Source organism: Chiloscyllium plagiosum, unplaced genomic scaffold (genome assembly GCF_037043375.1).
Source record: "Chiloscyllium plagiosum isolate Xiang-an unplaced genomic scaffold, Cpla_swu_hap1 HiC_scaffold_20, whole genome shotgun sequence".
Lineage (NCBI taxonomy): Eukaryota > Metazoa > Chordata > Chondrichthyes > Orectolobiformes > Hemiscylliidae > Chiloscyllium > Chiloscyllium plagiosum.
The window spans coordinates 47,041,818-47,063,371 of NW_028270158.1; positions in this window are offsets into that span (position 1 = coordinate 47,041,818).

Consider the following 21,554-nt stretch of genomic DNA (forward strand, 5'->3'; position numbering starts at 1 on the left):
TTCCCAGCTCGGCGAACAGAACCACAACAACGAGCACCCGAGCTACAAATCTTCTCCCAAACTTAGATTGGCCATACTAAATTGCCCTGTAGTATCCAGTGATGTGCAAGCAAGGTGGATTAACAATGGGAAATTCAGCGTTACAGGGATAGGATGGGTCTGGGGGCGGTGTGGACTGTTGGGGTGAATGGCCTTCTTCCATACTGTAGGGGTTATATGATTCTAAGTGGTACCATTCTGATGTGGTTGTGTAAGACATACCCTTGTCATATCAACTACTTCAAATCAAAGTCACGTTTCCTATCAATTGAAGTTAAATTTGTGTTGATCCTAATTTGTATTAAGATAAAGCCTATAGAAAGTGAAATCCTGTTGTAAATGTTTTCATTGTACTGCAGGGACGGGGTGTCACTTTCAGTAAATTTGGTTAGTTAGTTTTCTGCTGTTGCCCTGTCCAAGGGTTGGAACAGAAGGTGATTTGTAAACGCTGGTGATTCCAAGTGTCTGTTTCCCTCGTCCTGTGGGTGGGAGGTTTCCTAAAAACTGACTCCTCACTCACTGAAGAGATTGTTTCTGCTGATGTCTTTAGAATTGACCTTTTTTCAAGTGAAGACCCTATCCTGCACTTGTACTGTTGTTGACCAGCCTGACATGGTCAACATTATCTGTTGCTTTTAGCAGCCTCAAACATGTTAAGCCAGCACAGTCACATTGAAACAAAATGAGTTGTCTTTCCTACTGTCTTCAGGACAGTCCATGAAAAAATTGTTGAAGTTGAGTAAATGTTGTATCTCGGAAAGTGAATGTTGGAGGGAACATTAACAGGCATGTTCTTTCCAAGTTGAATTGACTCAGTAAGGTATGGCATAGCTCCTGACATGTTTCCTGTCTGATATTGGCCTAAATTGGCTTCTGGGCTGTGTTGTACCTGGCAGTTACCTCAACAATGTGAATAAATTAGCACATTGAGAAGCACTAGATTCTCTCAGTAGACAGTCAAGGGCTTGCAGCTATGTACTGGAGAACTGCCTGGGAAGAGCCTGACACTGTTACCATAGCAATAATTCCAGTGTAACACTATTTGAAATATTAAGCAGACAAGCATTCAGAGAAATCAATTCTTTAGAGTAATGGAGTCATAGAGATGTACAACACAGAAACAGACTCTTTGGTCCAACCCGTCCATGCCGACCAGATATCCCAACCCAATCTAGTCCCACCTGCCAGCACCCGGCCCATATCCCTCCAAACCCTTCCTATTCATATACCCATCCAAACGCCTCTTAAATGTTGCAATTGTACCAGCCTCCACCACTTCCTCTGGCAGCTCATCCCATACCCGTACCACTCTCTGTGTGAAAAGGTTGCCCCTTAGGTCTCTTTTTTATCTTTCCCCTCTCACCCTAAACCTATGCCCTCTAGTTCTGGACTCCCCCACCCCAGGGCAAAGACTTTGCCTATTTACTCTATCCATGCCCCTCATAATTTTGTAAACCTCTATAAGGTCACCCCTCAGCCTCCGACGCTCCAGTGACAATAGCCCCAGCCTGTTCAGCCTCTCCCTATAGCTCAAATCCTCCAACTTTGGCAACATCCTTGTAAATCTTTTCTAAACCCATTCCAGTTTCACAACATCTTTCCAATAGGAAGGAGACCAGAATTGCATGCAATATTCCAAGAGTGGCCTAATTAATGTCCTGTACAGCAGCAACGTGACCTCCCAACCCCTATACTCAATACTCTGACCAATAAAGGAAAGCATACCAAACGCCTTCTTCATATCCTATCTACCTGCGACTCCACTTTCAAGGAGCTATGAACCTGTACTCCAAGGTCTCTTTGTTCAGCAACACCCCCTAGGACCTTACCATTCAGTGTGGAAGTCCTGCTAAGATTTGCTTTCCCAAAATGCAGCACATTGTATTTATCTGAATTAAACTCCATCTGCCACTTCTCAGCCCATTGGCCCATCTGGTCCAGATCCTGTTGTAATCTGAGGTAACCCTCTTCGCTGTCCACTACACCTCCAATTTTGGTGTCATCTGCAAACTTACTAACTGTACTGCTTATGCTCACATCCAAATCATTTATGTAAATGACAAAAAGTAGAGGACCCAGCACCGATCCTTGTGGCACTCCACTGGTCACAGGCCTCCAGTCTGAAAAACAGAGTGGCCTTAGTTACAGGGGTCCAGGGGAGTGCTGCTCAATAAGTCTGTTTTTGGACTTTCAAATGGAGGGGGCCATTGTATAAACACATACCTTTCTTCAGCTCATCATCGATAGCCAATGCTGCAGCTCCCCACCCCCTCCCAAACCCACGGTGTGTGGAATGTGCCAGTTTGATGCTCACAGCCTCAGAGCAGAAGACTCCATCTTCAAAGAGGGAGTCATCAGCAGCAAAGGCTGCACCCCACTCCAGACTCTTGCATTCAGATCTTGACTGTGTGTCAGTCACACATCAGAGCGGTGGAGTTGCCTCTGCTATGTCCTCTGGATTCAAAGGGAGGCCCTTCTAGAGACCAGCCAAACAAGCATTCAGACAAAACCACTGCAAAAATCAACTGCAATGGACTGGATACTGTCCACACATCTAAATTGTCCCACCCTCTCCAACTCCCTCCGTTCAGCGTTGGTTTCTCAGTTCTCAAATGGACAACATTCCAGTGGAGGACAAAGAGTCAGTTAGACTCGAAACGTCAGCTCTTTTCTCTCCTTACAGGTGCTGCCAGACCTGCTGAGATTTTCCAGCATTTTCTCTTTTGGGGAGGACAAACACTTGATAGACCCTCTGTTTGTAATGTGGCAGCATCGACATAAATGACTGGAAAAAATTTGTTACGAATTGCTCAGAATGGGGACCATTTATCCAAAAAGGTACATCACATTTTTAATCCAAATGCCTTCATGATTGGGTCGGGTGGCAGCAGATATGGAAGGAAATCCTGCATTCCGTATCCCAATAGCTCATGGGATGTCCTGATCCATATGCCTGAAGAGTTTGCTGACTCCTTCCCATCCCCTCAATGTTTGTTTGCAACGGGCTCGGTCTCAGCAAAGTCAAAAAGTGTGGCGCTGGAAAAGCACAGCTTGTCAGACAGCATCCTTGGAGCAGGAGAATCGACATTTCGTGCATCAACTCTTCATCCTCGGAAGCTGCCTGACTGGCTGTGTTTTTGTAGCACCACGCTTTTTGACTCTGATCTCCAGCATCTACAGTCCTCACTTTCCCCTTGTTGGATTCAGCACAGCTGACTGTTTTGGGTCCTGAACATGTACTCTTCTGTCTACGTGTCCTCTCTACTTGCATTTGCACCTCCTTTGCCCTTTGCTGTGAAATGCCTTCCCCTTCTCTTCCACTTGATCCTCCACAACCCTCCCCCACTCCATGCTGCAACACTGCCCTCTCCTCACCCCTCGCTTTTTACATTGTGAACACTGTTACTTAGCCAGCCCTCTTCAACTCGGAAGGTGTGAGCTGTTGCCAGATTCTGCTGAGTTTACCCCAGCATTTTCCGTATGTAGTTGTGCCCAGAGTTCTATGGATCAAGAATCAGCATATTTGATTCCATAAAGACCCACAACAGAATCCCATGTCCCCGAGTGGGCATCATCCCTTGAATCGAGGGATAACCTTTGACCTTGTGACCCCAGCTATCAAGCAAATAGCATTTCCCTCCAATCCAATTTCCCCTCCCTTCAATTATCACTGACTCCAATAACAGAGACACCTGTTTGCCCGATCTGCTGAGCTACTCCACCAATGTCTGTTTTTGTTCCAGATTTCCAGCGTCCACAATGTTTCCATTTTTCTTTGAAGGAAGTTCTCCAAACTGTCCTAGGAATGTCCATGGCTTCCCAAAGCTCCAGCCCACGAGTACTCTGATTGGGTGGTCGGCTCAGAGTTGGTATCGGCAGCCACCTCCAGGAGGAGTCCTGAGATGCCTTCATTGTTGGCACATGCAATCCCCTCAGCCCCATTCTCATTAGGCTCCTGAAGCCAGCAATACAATTCACCCATTCAGGCCCGATGATTACCGAGAGCTCGACGTCCCGCTCACTGATAACAACTGCTCTGCCAGATTTGATCAGGGTTATTTCCTTTGCATTCATTCTTGAGGTATTCTGTTGAATATGTCAGTGATTGGGTCACTGGGTGGTGCTATTGTTGCTGAGTAATGCAAGTTGTGAGTTTATAACGTTCCCTGCCCTCCAGCATAATATCAGAAGTGGGGATATTGGCCAATGATTGCACAATGTTCAGCACCATTTGCAACTCCTCAGGTACTGAAGCAGTACATGTTCAAACGCAACAATATCCAGACTTGGGCAGACAAGTAGCAAGCAACCTGGGCACCACACAAATGCCAAACAATAACCAACTTCAATAACAGACAATCTAATTACTAACCCAATGGTGTTACCATCATTGAATCGCCCACTAACAACATCCTTAGGGTTACAATTGACCAGAAACTCACCACATAAAAACAATGGCTATTGGAGCAAGTCAGAGGCAAGGAATATTCTGGTCAGTAATTCATCTCCTGACTCCACAAAGCCTGTCCACCATCTACAAGGCACAACTCAGGAGTGTGCTGGAATACTCCCCATTTGCTTGGGTGGTTGCAACTCCACCAACACTCGAGAAGCTCAACACCATCCAGGTCAAAGCAACCTGTTCCAGTGGCACTACATCCACAGGCCCTTCAAAGCCAACACTCAGTAGCAGCAGTGTGTACCACTTACAAGATGCATAGCAGAAATTCATCAAAGATCCTCAGACAGCATCTTCCAAATGCATAACCACTTCCAGCTAGAAGAACAAGGGCAGCAGATACATGGGAACACCATCACCTGGAGGTTCCCCTCCAGGCTACGTACATCCTGCCTTGGAATTTTATCGTCGTTCCTTCACTGTTGCTGGGTCAAGGTCCCAGAATTCCCTCAGTAAGGGCATTGTAGATCAACCCAGAGCAGGTGGACTGCAGTGGTTCAAGAAGGCAGCTCACTGTCACCTTCTCAAGGGCAACTAGGGACAGGTAATAAATGCTGGTCAGCCAGTGATACCCACATCCTGAGAATGTGCTGCAGTACCAGAGGTTAAACTGGGATACACTGACACCCGACACAATATTCCATTCTGATGTGAATGAGCAGTGAGATTGGGTAAGATATTAAGAGGGGTCATTCAACTTAAATGTAGTCCATTCCAGTTGGGAAAAGAGAAGGATTGGCGGTGCGTTTGATGAAAATTAGGCCTCCAGTTGAACTTCCAGATTAACATAAAAGATGGTTGTGGTTCCAGTAGCAATTCCAATCAGAGTTCAGGGACAGGAATCCTGAACAGTGAGATGTGTTAGTGTCCGTGAACACGATCAGGAATCAGTACGAGATTTGTCACTGTACCAGTGGGATGAAAAAATACTGGAAAAATATCTTTGCAGAGGGAAAGCTCAGGGGTACCAATTAAAAACAAAATATTCTGATAAAGTTCCATGGTTCCGAGAGGTGGATGCACAATCTATCAGGAGTGGGGTAAAATAGCCCACCACTAGTGGGTCAGATAATGATGCGACAACTCACTGAACTGTAACATTACCTCAGATTGTTCTGAGAACAGATCATATTTGGCAGTGAACAGAAGTGCAAGTTTCAAAAGGCATGCTTAATATGCTGCAGCGATAATTGTGAAAGGGTAATGGTTTACAACTGTTAAACTGCAGAGAGATTTCCAAGAACATCTTACAGCTTGTGTTAATGAGCTAGGCCAGCCATGCGCACAGTGGGCGGTATCTCTCCAGCTGTCGGCCCCTGGCAGAAACACTGCGGAGCCCCATACCCAAACTCCCCTCCTCCAGGTAGGGCTGGAGGTTTGACAATACGGAATTTCTTAATTGCCTCCTCACCATCCCTGCCTCAGCTCATCTGCTACTGAAACATTCAAGCCTTTAGACTTGACCTTCCACTTGCCAAACTGCATTGGCTTGAAATTATCCAGAACTCTGTTGTCTGTTTCTTAACTCACACTGAGCTCTACTTAGCCATCGCCACTTGATTGCTGACCAACGTTGTCCCCTAGTCAAGCAATGTCTTTGATATTGAAATTTGCATAGTTGTGTTAGGTTTCCTCAATGGTCCTGTCAACCCCTCAGTCCTCACTGAGATATCTGAGCTCCAAATGTGAATGGGAGCAGGAAGGGAGGGCACAGTCGGTCTTTGCTTCACCATTTCAGTATATCACGGCTGATCTGATTTTCCACCTCTCCGCCTATCCCCGAAAACTATTCACCACCTCCTCACTTACCAAGAATTGATCTGTTTCTAACTTGATGTAAACAAGGAATCTGCTTCCTTCACCTTTTGAGGAAGAGTTCCCAGCACTCCCAGCCCTCCAAGAGAAATCCTCTGCTTTCCTTTTCTCCCACAGGGAATCACACTGATTCTGCCTGATGGACCCTCCAATTTTAGCTTCTTGTACTATCCCAATTTGAGTGGCACCCCAATTGGCAGTACTGCCTTTAGCTGCCAAGGCCCTAGGCTACAGAATTCAATCACTAATTCTCCCTGCCTCTGTCTCCTCTTTCGAGATGCTGGGTTAAATCGATCTCTTTGCTCTAGCCCTTTGCTCGCCAGCAGCTGTATATATGGCTCAATGCCAAATTTTAATGGATCACCATTTCCCTGCACAGTATCTTGGATAGTATTACCATGTTAAAGATGCTATCTAAATGAGAATTGTTGTTGATGCTATCTGTGCCCATGCTGGAACCTCTGGAACCCAGCCTGAGCACTCTCGAATACTGAGAAACCCACGTCAAAAGCATCCTAACCCCCTCATTGTACACAAACTTTGGGGGTCACCATGTCGCTGGTGAAGCTGGGTACAGTAGCAATGTTCTGAGAAGATCTTTGACATACTGTGAACAGAATCATAGGTCTGTACTAGTTAAACATTAATACGTGCAAATGTCACTGTCCTCTGGAAATGTGTACAAGGGCAGCATGATCCTGTGGACAGCCAACATACCATTTTGGTCATCACTTTTATCTAAGCTTGGAACAATAAAATATTACGACAGTGCTTTCACTTATTTTCTGGAACATTCTTCCTGGCTTGAGTTATTTAAATCATTTATCATCTATCCTAGTATCTCCTAATATTCCCATTCTCACCCCCAGTCCCTGTTTTAGTCCATAATCAAATCCACTCCTCATTTTATCGCACTTCTACTGTTTATATCTCTATTGAAGACATTGAGATTCTTTTTATAACATAATCAGAAACTGCTGGAGAAACTCTGCAGGTCTGGAAGTATCTTTGGAGAGAAAGCAGAGTCAATGTTTCAGGTCCACTGACTTTTCTTCTGAACTAGTAGTAGCTAGGAAAGGGTGAGGTACAGGCTGAAGACAGAGGATGGAGGAATGATAAAGGAGTGAGACGGAGCCCAGAGGGAGAGAAAGACAGTTAGGCAAACAAAGGGATGGGCAATGGTGAGCCGGGAGAGGAGGAAAATTGATGACAGGGTCTATAAGTTGGTGGAAATGATGTTGAAAGCTGCCAATGTGCTCATAAGACCTGCATGTGGAGGTGGTTAAAGAACATGGAAGGTGGTGCTCGGGTCGGTAAGTTATTGAACTTGATATTGATTTCATGATGGCTGCAGGGTCCCCAAGCGGAAAATGAGATGCTGTTCTTTCAGCTTGTGCTGAATTTCACTGGGAACACTGCAGTTAGCCTGAGACAGAGATGTTGACCAGGGAACAGGGTGGTGTGTTAAAGTGACAGGAAATGGAAGCTCAGGGTGATTTTTACAGACAGAACGTAGGTGTTCTGCAAAGCGGTCACCCAGTCTGTGTTTCACTTGGCCAGTGTAGAGAAGGCCACATGGTGAGCAGTGAATCCAGGGATTGAGGGAAGTGCAGGAATGTGTGTCTGGGGCCTTGGAGGGAGGAGGTAAATGGGCAGGTGTTACACCTTCTGCAGTTACAGGGGAAGGTGCTATCGGGGGATGGGCAGGGGGATGTTGGGAGTGAAGGAAGAGTGGACCACGATGCTCTGGAGGGAACAGTCTCTGCGAAATGCTGATAAGGGAGGAGGGCGGAACACGTGCCTGATAGTGGCATCCCAATGGAGGTGGCAGAAATGGGAGCTTCTGGCCCTTTGAATGCAGTACATCTCCCAGTGGAGTGGAATCTCAGGAGCCTGCAGTCTTCTGGACACAAAATTGAGTTCAATCCTTTTAGGGCGTGAACACCACTTCCATGTCTTTTACCCAGCAGGCTCTGCCAGCATGGTCACCCCATTTTCACCTACATGTGCTCCATACTACCAGCTTTTCTCCTTCCTGAGCATACCATATCCATTGCTTTGTCTTTCGGTCCCTCTGGGCTCAGTCTCCACCTATCCTCTCAGTCTTTTCGTGCAACCTCCACCCCCCACCCCCTGACTTCAGCATCTACCACCTTTTCCTAGCTACTGCTGCTAGTTCTGAAGAATGGTCACTGGACACGAAATGTTAACTCTGCTTTCTCTCCACAGACCTGCTGAGTTTTTCCAGCCATTTCTGTTTTTGGTTTCAGCGTTTGCAGTTTTTGTTCTATTTTAGAGATTTTTCTAATGCTTCTCTTTTCATGTTCCCCGTTTGCTTCTCATTTATTTCTCATTTCCCAACAGTTTTCAGAGTTTCATATATCACAGCAGTAAATGAACTTCAAATGTTCGTCATTTGTCATGAGGTGCATTAGAATGGCCTGAAAAGGTGCCACATAAATGCATGCCTTTTCTTTCTCCACAGCTGGCATTACACACAGAGCCAGGAGGAGTAAGAATGTGATGAAGTGGGAAGAACTCAGAGACTTGTGCTGCTATGTTCTCTGGTATGAGAGTCACAGCAAATAAAAGGGTCAGGACTTAAAGTAAAAACAGCATATAAACACTGCAAAACCAGCTTTTCTCTGGCATGCTTCATGAAATCATCTCTTAGCTGGGTTTCATCCTAATTACTATTTAGTGATTTAATTTAAATGTCTGTCTAAACATCAAAAACACTCTATAACTGCAAAAAAAATGGTCCCAATAGGGATCTTTAACACTATATAGTTTGATGACACAAGCCTAAAATATTACAGCTGTGTGCCTCTGAAACTGTAGTTGGATAACATGTCAATGTACATAGAGTATAACAGTCTACTTTTAATCTCTATTTAATTGTTCAACTAAAATCTCTTAATTCCTGGACAAGCAGACTGTTCCATTTTCACTTCGGATTTATTGCATGGAATAAACAATGGGTATCTGCTTTGGTGACCTCTTTCACATTTATTCCTGTAATGTGACCCCAGAAGATTTTTCCAACAAGAAGATAGCCATTTAATTGTTCCTTTCCAATGCTTTTTATTTAACACTTTTTCTAAAGACCCCATGTCAGCACAAACGACTTCAATGGAACGTTAAATTCTGCTCAGTCACCACAGGAATCTCCCAAGTATCTGCCCACTTGCAAAACACACATTGCTTCAATGTAAAACAATCAGCCGTCATTGGAGGACCATTGATAAATTATTGGCTGGGATGAGTCTGGACACAGTCTTCCCTCTCCTGGGATATGGGAGAGTGAGAAAGGTTTAAGTTGAACCTCTCAAAATATTATGAAGAAAGACAAAAATTATTGTCAAAAATAAGGAGAATAAGAATAGACAGGAGAAAAACAATAATAAGAATAGCAAGACTTAATGGTAAGGTCCTGGGGAGTGTTGACAAACAAAGAGACCTTGGAGTGCAGGTTCAGTGATAGTGAAGGCGGCATTTGGTATGCTTTCCTTTATTGGTCAGAGTATTGTGTATAGGAGTTAGAAGAGCATGTTGCGATTGTACAGGATGTTGGTTAGGTCACTTTTGGAATATTGCGTGCAGTTCTGGTCTCCTTTCTAAAGAATTCCAATATTCCTATTGGAAGGACGTCGTGAAACTTGAAAGGGTTCAGAAAAGATTTACAAGGATGTTGCCAGAGTTGGAGGATTTGAGCTATAGGGAGAGACTGAATAGGCTGGGGCTGTTTTCCCTGGACCGTCAGAGGCTGAGGGGTGACCTGATAGAGGTTTATAAAATCATGAGGGTCATGGATAGGGTAAATAGACAAAGTCTTTTCCCTGGGGTGGGGGAGTCCAGAATTAGAGGGCATAGGTTTAGGGTGAGAGGGGAGAGATATAAAAAAGACCTAATGGCAACTTTTTCACGCAGAAGGTGGTACGTGTATGGAATGAGCTGCCAGAGGAGCATATTGGCCGCAGCTGCTCAACAGAATAAGGATTAGCCTCTAGGAGGCACACATGATTTAAATCTACTCATTAAAATGGAACAAGAAGGAGCTGGTACAATTCCAACATTTAAGAGGCATTTGGATGGGTATATGAATAGGAGGGGTTTGGAGGCATATGGGCCGGGTGCTGGCAGGTGGGACTGGATTAGCTCGGCATGGACGGGTTGGACTGAAGGGTCTGCTTCCATGCTGTACAACTCTATGGCTGTGCAATAGACAACTGGGATCAAGTGAAGAGTATAAGGGGTACATTCTTAGAGAGAAATCAGGAAGGCAAAGAAGAGATATTAGATTCCATCAGCAAATAGATTAAGAGTAATTCAAAGAGATTAAACAAGTGCATCAGAAAGAGCAAAAGAGCAATTAGGGAGAAAATAGGGCCCCATAAAGATCAACGAGGTCATGTATGTGTGGAACCAGAGCAGTTGGGAAAGATACGAAATATATTTTTCACTTCAGTTTTTACTGTGAAGAAAGACATTGATGCTAGGGAAATAAATATTGTTGTCCTGAAACCACATTACAGAGAGAAGGTGCTGGAGATCTTAAAAAACGTAAAGATAGATAAATCTCTAGGACCTGATCAAGTGTATCCCAGGACATTGTGGGAAGTTAGGGATGAAATTGAGGGTCCCCACCAGAGATATTTGTGTCATCCATAGCCACGGGTGAGTTGCCAGAGGACTGGAAGGTGGCGAATGCTGTGCCTTCATTTAGTAAAGGGCGTAAGGTGAAGCGTGGCAACTTGCTGGTAAATCTGACATCAGCGGTGAGTAGGTTATTGAAGGCGGTTCTGAGAGATTGGATTTACATGCATTTGGAGAGGCAAGGACTCATTAGGGATAGACAGCATAGCTTTGTGCTTGGGAAATCGTGTCTCACAAGCTTGACTGAGTTTTTTGAAGATGTACCAAAAAAGATTGATGGGGGCAGAGTTGTAGATGTTGTCTACATGGACTTTGGTAAAGTCTTAGATAAAGAATGGTAGACTAATTAGTAAAGTTAGATCACATGGGATTCAGGGACACCTTGTCAATTGGATACGAAATTGGCTTGATGGTCGGAGACAGAGGATGATGGTGAAGGGTTCTTTTTCAGTCTGGAGGCCAGTGACTAGCAGTGTTCCACAGGGATTGGTGCTGGGTTTGCTGTTGTTTGTAATTTAATGAATGATTTGGATGAGAATTTAGGAGAAATGGTTAATAAGTCTGTAGATGACACTAGAATTGGTGATATAGTCGACAGTGAAGAAGGTTATCTAAGAATACAAAGGGATGTTGATCAATTGGGCCAATGAGCTGAGGAATGGCAGATAGAGTTTAATTTGGAGAAACGTGAGGTGTTGCATTTTGGTAAAACAAACAAGGGAAGGACTTAAACAGGTAATGATAGAGCCCTGGCTATGGTTGTTGAACACAGAGACTCAGGGTTCAGGTAAATAGTTTTATAAAGTTGGGTCACAATTAGACAATGGGTAAGAAGACATTTGGAAGACTTGGCCTTCATTGCTTAGACGTTAACGTATCGGAGTAGGGATGTCATGTTGAGGTTGTACAGCATATAGGTGAGCCCTCTTCTGGAGTACTATGTCGAGTCTTGGTCATCCTGCTACAGGGAGGATATTATTAAATTGGAGAGAGTTCATAAAAGATTTACCAGGATGTTGCCAGGACTGGAGAGTTTGAGTTATAAGATGAGGCTGGATAGATTAGATTAGATTAGATTCCCTACAGTGTGGAAACAGGCCCTTTGGCCCAACCAGTCCACACCGACCCACCGAAGAGTAACCCACCCAGACTCATTTCCCTCTGACTAATGCACCTAACACCATGGGAAATTTAGCATGGCCAATTCACTTGATCTGCACATCTTTGGACTGTGGGAGGAAACCGGAGCATACATAGAACATAGAAGAATACAGCGCAGTACAGGCCCTTGGGCCCTCGATGTTGCGCCGATCCAAGCCCACCTAAACTACACTAACCCACTATCCTCCATATACCTATCCAATGCCCTCTTAAATGCCCATAAAGAGGGAGAGTCCACCACTGTTACTGGCAGGGCATTCCATGAACTAACGACTCGCTGAGTGAAGAACCTACCCCTAACATCAGTCCTATATCTACCCCCCCTTAATTTAAAGCTATGCCCCCTTGTAATACCCGACTCAATACGCGGGAAAAGGTTCATACTGTCGACCCTATCTAACCCCCTAATCATCTTGTACACCCGGAGGAAACCCACGCAGACACAGGGAGCATGTGCAAACTCCACACAGACAGTCATCCGAGGAGGTTAACAAGTGTCCTTATAGAGGTTTACAAAATCATGAGGGGCATAGATCAGATGAAGAGCAATGACCTTTTCCCCAGGGTGGGGGAGTTCAAAACTAGGGGCATATTTTTAAAGGTGAGAGGAGAAACATTTAAAAGAGATATGAGGGGCAAATTTTTCACACAGAGGGTGGTTCAAATTTGGAATGAACTGCCAGAGGAAGTGTAGGTGCAGGTACAGTTACAACATTTAAAAGATATTTGATAGTACCAGAATAAGAAGGGTTTAGAGAGATATGGGCCAAATGCAGGCAAGTGAGACTATTTTATTTTGGGGAAACCTGTTCAGCATGACAAGTTGGACCAAAGGGTCCATTTCCATACTGTATGACTTTATGATTCTATGACTCTAAGAAAGACAATTTGGGTTTATCACTATGTCAGATGTAGCACACCACAGTGACTAAACACATAGACAACAGAGAGTGTTTTGATGGTTGGTGACATACTTGGCTCTGACTCAGGAAATTCTGGGTTCATGGTCCATCATTGTTTATAAGAACAATGCCTGGACAAGAAATTTGCCAAAGATCCTTAGACAGCACCTTCCAAGCCCACAACCACTTCAATCTAGAAGGACAAGGGCAGCAGATACAAGGGTACACCACCACCTACAAGTTTCCCTCCAAACCAGTCGTCATCCTGGCTTGGAAATATATCGCTGTTCCTTCACTAAAGCTGGAGAAAAATCCTGGAATTCCCTCCCTCAAGGCATTGTGGGTCAACCTACAGCACTAGGACTGCAGTGCTTCAAGAAGGCAGCTCAAGACCACCGTTCTAAGGGCAACTAGGGACGAGCAAGAAATACTAGCCCAGCCAGTGATGTCCATGTCTCACAAATGAATGAAAATTAACTTCAGGGTTTAAGTTATAAGGAGGGATAGTACAAAGTAGTATCGAAGAGTGTGATCCTGGAAAAGCACAGCCTGTCAGGCAGCATCCGAGGAGCGGGTGAGTCAATGTTTCAGGCATAAGCCCTTCATCAGAAATGGTGACGCATTCCTGATGAAGAGCTTATGTCTGAAACATCGACTCTCCTGCTCCTTGGATGCTGCCTGACCAGCTGTGCTTTTCCAACATCACACTCTTAGACTCTGATCTCCAGCATCTGCAGTCCTCACTTTCTCCTCATACAAAGTAGGCCTGTTTTCTTTAGAACATAGAAGGTTATGGGGGCATTTGAATTAAGTGTTCAAGATATTAAAAGGAGAAAGCAGGGTAGATAAAGATCAACTATTTCCGTTGGTTGGGGATTCTAGAATGAAGGGGCAGAGTCTGAGAATTAGGGCCAGACTGCTTAGCACAGATATTAGGAAACATTTCTACACACAAAGGGTGGCAAATGCTTGGAACTCCCTTTGACAAATAGCAGTTGATGCCAGATCAGTTGTTAATCTTAAATCTGAGACAGATAATTTTTTATTACTAAGGGATATGGGCTTAAGGCGGGTACAGTACATGGAGTTAGACAACAGATCAGCCACAATCACTTCGAGGAGTGGAATGGCCAACTCCTTTCCAATGTTCCTGTGTTAAACTCAGAAGCTGCACTGGGATTGCTTTGCAATAACGATGGAGTGCTACATTGTTGAAGGTAGTGTTCTGATCATAAAACAAGGCTCCTCATGCCTGTTCATGCCTGATGCTAAAAATCCTGTGATTCTCTTTGTTATTCACTTTAAGTGGTTTCCTGCACTAATGTCGCTAACGCATTAATGGATCACAGCTAACATCCTGTTGATGGGATCTTGCTTGTAGAATCTTCCTGCTCAACAGTCACTGCATTTCAGAGTAATTATTCAAGAAGGCACCAAACGATTTTAGAGACTTTTGTCAGGAACCCAATGAGAAGCAGTCAAAGCTCACAAACCTCCAAACAACTCACCCACCCAATGCTTCAAGCATCATCGGCCAAAACTGTGGCAGAGTTGTGTAGATCACACACTGGACTGATCTGCCATCTCCAATCCCATCAAACTGGAGAGGAATAAACCATCCTGAGGTGCCAACTAAGGACAAGAGAACGATATATGGTTTTCACATTGTTACAGCAAAGTAAGAGTTAATCCGCAATACGCATCACTTAAATCTTTTCTTGACAGGTTCCCAACTGGAACTAATGAAGGGATATAGTTGGTGTGAAATTTATGGACATGGATTTGCTTTCAAAATTCCCCTCTAAGGAAAACATTAATGACTACATCAACAGTGAAAGCTGTTTTTTATTTCCAATTGGCTAAGAATCATGTTTACTCGTAATTGTGACAGGCATCCCATCATCTTCAATCAATTCCAAATCTTCCTTCAGGACATAATCGCAAACAAAATCAACTGTCCATTTATTTCTTCATTAAAAGAGGTTTTGCTGCTTTATTTGACCTCTTGTTCAAGGCGACTTTAGTGAACTATTGTTCCAGAGGCTGCCTCCCCTATCTAATCACTTCGGAGTGAGATACCACCTGGGAGTGAAATACCACCTGGGAGTAAGGTACCACCTGGGAGTGAGCTATCAACTGGGAGTGAAGTATCAGCTGGGAGTGAGGTATCACCTGGGAGTGAGGTATCACCTGGGAGTGAGATACCACCTGGGAGTGAAGTATCAGCTGGGAGTGAGGTACCACCTGGGAGTGAGGTATCACCTGGGAGTGAGGTATCACCTGGGAGTGAAATACCACCTGGGAGTGAGGTATCACCTGGGAGTGAAATACCACCTGGGAGTGAGGTACCACCTGGGAGTGAGATACCACCTGGGAGTGAAGTATCAGCTGGGAGTGAGGTACCACCTGGGAGTGAGGTATCACCTGGGAGTGAGGTATCACCTGGGAGTGAAATACCACCTGGGAGTGAGGTATCACCTGGGAGTGAAATACCACCTGGGAGTGAAGTATCAGCTGGGAATGAGGTACCACCTGAGAGTGAGGTATCTCCTGGGAGTGAGATACCACCTGGGAGTGAGGTACCACCTGGGAGTGAGGTACCACCTGGGAGTAAGGTACCACCTGGGAGTGAGGTATCACCTGAGAGTGAGGTACCACCTGGGAGTGAGGTACCACCTGGGAGTGAGGTATCACCTGGGAGTGAGGTATCACCTGAGAGTGAGGTACCACCTGGGAGTGAGGTATCACCTGGGAGTGAGGTATCACCTGGGAGTGAGGTACCACCTGGGAGTGAGGTATCACCTGGGAGTGAGGTACCACCTGGGAGTGAGGTACCACCTGGGAGTGAGGTATCACCTGGGAGTGAGGTACCACCTGGGAGTGAGGTATCACCTGGGAGTGAGGTATCACCTGGGAGTGAGGTACCACCTGGGAGTGAGGTATCAGCTGGGAGTGAGGTATCACCTGGGAGTGAGGTACCACCTGGGAGTGAGGTATCACCTGGGAGTGAGGTACCACGTGGGAGTGAGGTACCACGTGGGAGTGAGGTATCACCTGGGAGTGAGGTACCACCTGGGAGTGAGGTACCACCTGGGAGTGAGGTACCACCTGGGAGTGAGGTATCACCTGGGAGTGAGGTACCACCTGGGAGTGAGATACCACCTGGGAGTGAGGTATCACCTGGGAGTGAGGTACCACGTGGGAGTGAGGTACCACCTGGGAGTGAGGTACCACCTGGGAGTGAGGTACCACCTGGGAGTGAGGTATCACCTGGGAGTGAGGTACCACCTGGGAGTGGGGTATCAGCTGGGAGTGAGGTACCACCTGGGAGTGAGGTACCACCTGGGAGTGAGGTATCAGCTGGGAGTGAGGTACCATCTGGGAGTGAGGTACCACCTGGGAGTGAGGTATCACCTGGGAGTGAGGTACCACCTGGGAGTGAGGTACCACCTGGGAGTGAGATACCACCTGGGAGTGAGATACCACGTGGGAGTGAGGTATCACGTGGGAGTGAGGTATCACCTGGGAGTGAGGTACCACCTGGGAGTGAGGTATCAGCTGGGAGTGAGGTACCACCTGGGAGTGAGGTACCACCTGGGAGTGAGGTATCAGCTGGGAGTGAGGTACCACCTGGGAGTGAGGTACCACCTGGGAGTGAGGTCCCACCTGAGAATGAGGTATCAATTTTGTGACATATCGCCTGTGCACAAAGAGTTGAGTGTTAAGAAAAGAGCTGCCCACACTTCCTTCCAATAATTTCAAAAGTTATTCAGTCTGCAGCTGTCAATGAACTGCCTTTACACAGCTGTGATACTCCAGTGGGAATCTTGCACTGCCTGCTCCCACCTTGATTTAAAACAGTCATCACCAAATCCTGTGAAACCTGAAAGATGTGAAAATTCACCGCTTTTAATACGGCCTCAACCCACTGAGTCAGCTTATTATTTTCAACTTTACTCCTATTTTATTCTTCCTGTTTTTATTTAAAAGGGGAAACTTTCAAAGCTGACCCAAGCACAGCTTAATCATTCCCTGGTACTTTCTCCTGATTTGAGGCCGCTCTCGAGCTCCAGTCTGGCTTTTGGCAAAGGGTTAACAAGTGAACAAAGGAGAACCCATTCTCACAGCCATAAAGACTTGTTCAGCACCACCTATATCATCTCCTCCTCCCGCAGAAAGATCTCGGAACAATGTTGGTTCATTTCAGAAAGGTCAAGTTGAACAAAATAACGCTGAAAACAATTAAATGAGAATGTTAAAGGTGAAAGATCTTGCCTCGTGAATTATTTGAGCTATTTGCAGGCAATTTTACATCATATTGTAGCACAGTGGGATTGTCAGAGACAGAAGCTGAGAGACCATAAGACTTTACTGATTGTCCACAAAATAAATGGTTTCCAAGCTCAGCCTCCCACTATGTCCAGCAGGGGTTGAATGAATCAATTCAGAACTGCAGTAGATAACCTGCCAGACTTGAAAGAATTGCTTCTGATTTCAAACTATTCTTTTGGCAGGTCCATTTTTTATCTAACCTTATTTCATACCTGGGTTGATGTTGTGACAAATACGTCGAGCATTCTTATGGAATTCGTTGGCAGATAGATTTGTAGCGGCATTAGCTCATTCATTGCAAATAGGCCAAATCTAGAGGGGAGCATTTCCGTGGGGATTCTCTGTAGGGGATTAAGCAATCATTTTATCCATTGCAGAAGGATGGAGCGCTGTTAGTCAGACAAAGAAAAAAAGTCCCAGGGATTATTGAACCCACCTTCTCAGTCACTACATTGGCACTGAATCAATAAAAAGAAAGCCTTGCATTTCCACAGCTCCTCACACCACCTCAAACATCTGAAAGTACACTACAGTCAATCAAGTGCTTTTATAGTGTTGTAATATGGGAAATGCAGCAGCCAATATGCACACAGACAGCACCAACGAATGAGGGTGTGATGAAGATTGAGTAATCTGCATTAGCGGTGTTTCGATGAGCAATGAATTATTGTTGAAGGGCTGATGAAGGACTTTTGTCCGAAACGTCGATTTCGAAGCTCCTTGGATGCTGCCTGAACTGCTGTGCTCTTCCAGCACCACTGATCCAGAATGAATTACTGTTGTCTTGGGGGATTTCCTTGGTAATCTTCGAGCATTGGTCAGAATCTTTTATGTCTAGTATAGTGAGCAGACTCCTAAAGATGACCCCAAGGATAGTGCAGCACACCTCCCTGCTGCACCAGGATTGTCAGTGAAAATCTTGTGCTCAACTTTCTGAGTGAGTCTTGAAGTCATAGCCATTGGACTCAGAGGCAAGAATGCTCCCCATTGAGCCACAGCTGACTATAGGACGTGCAGCTGGAAATGGTGCTGCTCCTTCCAACTTTGCCATTGCAGCTATTAATTGAAATGAGAAGCCCTAATGAAGTTCAGAATTCTTTTTCCGATTAGAATGCTTATGATACCGGAATGGGAACCCACGGGTCTGAGAGATTCACTCAATCCATTATGGTCGATTTTTAGGTTAGATAAATCTGGAATAAAATGCCAATTTCAGAAATCACAACCGCGAAATTGGTGGTTTTTCATCAAATCCATCCATCCATTCACTTAGAGTCATAGAGATGTACAGCATGGAAACAGACCCTTCGGTCCAACCCGTCCATGCCGACCAGATATCCCAACCCAATGTAGTCTCACCTGCCAGCACCCGACCCATATCCCTCCAAACCCTTCCTATTCGTATACCCATCCAAATGCCTCTTAAGGAAAGCAATCTGCTCTCCTGGCTCAGTCTAGTCGATACGTGATTCCATTCCCACAGCAATGTAGTTGACCTCCCAAAAAATCTAACAAGCCATTTGGGTGTGTGGGGGTGGCTAATAAATGCTGGTTTCATCAGGAACTATCCTCTGAACGAATTAAAGAAGAACAGTTTAACAGAGTATCTATACATGGGCCATCCCTATCGACAGCCTGAGTCTGCAGGCTTCCCAAGAGTAGGAACAGAAGCGATGCGCAAGAGAGGTGCATCTATTCTTTAGAATGAGTCCCCGTTATCGTATCACTAGGGATCGGACCGGAAGGTGTCATTAAAATTGACAGATTCTTACAGCAAAACCCGGGAGGTACCAGCTCAGATGGACTAACCTTGTTAACCCTATTGCACCACTTTTTTACAACAGCAAGAACTACCTGTCCGCTCTGCCAATCCTGCAGGGCATAGTTGCCTCATCCAGCTTGCCAGTACCTTTCTGTTCAAAGCAGGTTGTTTCTTCTCATGGTTTAACATCTAGTTACGCAAGGGAAGCCTGTTTTCGACGTTTTTATTTACTGTGGTGTCATCTTCGACTCGGTGGGTAGCATTCTCACCTCACAGCCAGAATATTGTGAGCCTAATTCGTACACCAAAGACTTGAATAATGAAAAGAACCCAGGTTGCCACTCCTGTGTGGTACAGAAGAGACACTGCCAATAAAACAATGTGTTAATGTCCTGTCAGCCTTCCCAGCTGGATTGTGATGACTAGGTGAGGAGAGGGAATCGACTCCCCGATGTTTGACCCTGCCCCACATCCAGTCACAACTAATTTTCCTTTTTTCAATTGTTTATCTTGTTTTTAGCACGCAGTTACCATATTTCAATTAAATTGTATAGAAAATGAAGGTGTCAAATTACAAAGTGTTCTTGAATATAAGAAAGAGGAATTTTTATTACTTAAGATCCTGAAAAAATAAACAAAGGCAAAAGTTTAAGAAGAAAGGGGAGTGTGGTCTGGTACAGACAAGAAGGTAGAGGAAATTGCAGTTTATTGTTCTTTAAAGTCCTTGAACTATGACTGGTTTATCTTAGTCTTGACTGGCTTATCTCAGTCCCAAACATTTCATTGTTATTTATTTTCTTCTGTAATAGCAAAGTTTGCTGATATCCTTGGGTTCTTGGTGATTGGTTGCTGTTCAACGTTTTTTTATAACCAGGCATGAGGTTTTGAGGTTGACAGTGACAGGCAGAGAAAGAAAGAGATTATGTTTTCCAGTGCTTGCTTACAAACAATGTTCTGTCTCAGTTGAATAAAAACTGGAGGAACTGCGGATGCTGTAAATCAGAAACAAAAACAGAAACTGCTGGAAAGGCTCGGCAGATCTGGCAGCATCTGTGGAGAGAAATCAGAGTTAATGTTTTAGATCTGGTGACTCAGACCCAGTCACTCGACCCAAACCGTTAACTCTGATTTCTCTTCACAGAGTGCCAGACCTGCCGAGCTTTTCCAGCAATTCCATCGAAGCTGCATAGCCACGTGCACCTAGATCTACTCTGAGGGTGCAGTATGGCAATGTGTTTGCAGGCGTTAACCTCTGTACACAGATTTTGGACTTCTCCTTGCAGAAGAAACCAGATTGATGGGAACACGACATACAAACCTTTTTTTGTTCTTGTCTCTGCTCTAGTGCTTAAGAGCGGCTGCTGAAATATAGTTCAGTATGTCTTCCTGAGTCGAGTTTGATTGCCTTTCCAAGCTGACTGATCTGCAGACAGCTAACACACCAATGTGTAACTTCCAGAAAGAGACACAGGGGACACAGATCTAAATGCTTTTTATAACAATGGTAAATACAGCTCAGACTGATTCTTGTTTACTGATGGCTTTATGAACTTGATTCGACATGGTTAGCTGATCACATCAGCCATTTTAGGTCAGTATTTGACCTCTTTTGAAAAATTCACTTTAGTCAATGAAGGCCCTAGGTTTTAGAATCAGGTGATGGGAGTTCATATTTATCATCTATTTTTATTGTGATTATGACAAGACGCAAAAGATTCTGTGACACAGTTTCAAAGTAAAAGAGGAGAATTTCCCTTGGCATCCTGACCAACAAATATCCCTCTATCAATATCAATAAAGAGATTATTTGATCATTATCGTGCTGTAGTGTGTGGGAATGTGCTGTGTTTGCTGCATTAGAGCAGTAGTTAACCTGCAAAAAGGACATCATTGACTGTGAAGCTGTTCGTGATGCTGTGAGCTGTCCTATATAAATGCATGACTTTTATTTTCTACTGGATTCCCAGAAAGTGCAGGGGGTGTTTATCCCTAGCGTGGATCCCAATGGCAAATTGTTAATGAACAGAAAAACAATTCTGTTCTGGAAGGAATTCCAGTGCAATGGTTTGACAGCAAGATGGCTGACCCTTATCTGCCCTTTGAAGTGACAAAGCAAGACATTGAGTTCATGGGCAATTAGGAACAAAAACTGAAGGAGCGCAGATCTGGCAGCACCTGTGGAGAGAAAGCAGAGTTAACATTTCAGGTCCAGAACTTATGGTAGCTAGGAAAAGGTGGGTTTTATGCAGATGATAGGGTGGGGGGGAGGGGGTAAGGAGTAAACTATAAGTAGGGATAGAGCCCAAAAAGAGAGGAAAGCAGTTGGACAGGCAAAGTAGTGGATACTGATCTGGTCAGGAGGGTGAATAGTTGTTAATGGAGACTGTTAGTGGCTAACAATGGGTTGTTTGTAACAGCGGTGTGTGTG